Source organism: Chenopodium album, chromosome 13 (genome assembly GCF_948465745.1).
Source record: "Chenopodium album chromosome 13, dcCheAlbu1.1, whole genome shotgun sequence".
NCBI classification, from domain to species: Eukaryota; Viridiplantae; Streptophyta; class Magnoliopsida; order Caryophyllales; family Amaranthaceae; genus Chenopodium; species Chenopodium album.
The window spans coordinates 29,840,312-29,841,631 of NC_137846.1; the positions used below are offsets into that span (position 1 = coordinate 29,840,312).

The window sequence follows — 1,320 nt, forward strand, 5'->3', positions numbered from 1 at the left end:
AAGCATCTTATAATGAGTCATCATTTCATTAAATTTCTTGTCACTTACGGCCATGTAAGTGTTCAACAACTTTGTTTGGTTTTCAATGCTTCCTTCCAAATTAGTTCTATGAGAAGAAGAAGAGGTTTGAACATAGGAATTCTCATTTTGGGCCTTTGGAACAAATCCGGGTGGAGGTCCTCTTTTAGCATTGTTTTGAAAATTGCCTCTACATTGATTGTTCCAATTACCGCTATTTTGCTTTTGACCATAACCTTAATTATGGTTACCACTACCTTGATTATGATTCCCATAACCTTGGTTTTGATTACCATAATTTTGGTTTTGATTTTGGCTACTATAATCTTGATTGTTATAGTTGTCAAAATTGCCATGATTGTTGTAATTCCTATTCCATTGACCTTTTTGATTCTCAAACCTAGAATAATGATTATTTGACACATAGTTCACAGGCTCATTCACATTTCCATCTTGATCATCACAAACATCCATACATACATGAGGGCAACTAGAAACATCATGATCATACGACACACAATCATCACAAAACAAGCATCCACTAGGCATGTTATTAGAAGGAGGGGTTGAGAATTAGAAGACATACCTCTCCCCTTACATTGGGAGGGTAGACTTGAAACTTGGTAGGTAGCACTTTCCAACTTTGCCTTGATAGCGGACATCTCCTTCCCCAAGTTTGTCATTTGTGAGGATAGATTGTTGATTTCATTTAGATGATCAACCGAGTACACCGAAGAGCTACTCTTGCTAGTTGACTATCTTTCTCCATCTTGCCAATCTCTAAAATACCTCACAACGTCCTCAATTATGTCCACCACTTCCTCTTTCGTTTTGTTCATGATAAGTCCTCCGGCTCCTCCATCTAAACATGATTTTTCCTTGAGGGCTAAGGCCTCCATAGAAGATTTGAATGATTTGATAGGTTGGAATTCCGTGATGAGGACATTCTCTTTGAATCCCTCTCATGCTTCATAGAGGCTCTCACTTGGCTTTTGTTTGAAACCTTGAATCAAAGCTCTAGCCTCTGTCGTTTTCTTTTGTAGATAGAAACGGGATAGAAATTCCTTGGTAACCTCGTCCCATGTCCTTAAATAATTCGGCTTAACCTCCTTGTCTAGCCATTGCAAAGCGCGCCCTTTGAGAGAAAAGGGAAAGAGCTTGAGGCGGATGAATTCTTGGGAAATTCCGTTCATCTTGATAGTATTGCAATATTTTTCGAACTCCTTGAGATGGTTTAGCGGGATTTCATGCTTGGACCCACTAAATTGTCGCCTCTCTATCAAAGTGATCATTGCCGGCCTT

At 39.1% G+C, this 1,320-nt stretch overlaps 1 pseudogene; it reads left to right on the plus strand.

The window, feature by feature from the left end:
* Positions 1-946: 946 nt before the first annotated feature.
* On the plus strand, positions 947-1,042 carry LOC145577172 (small nucleolar RNA R71; annotated as a pseudogene).
* The last annotated feature ends 278 nt before the right edge of the window (positions 1,043-1,320 follow it).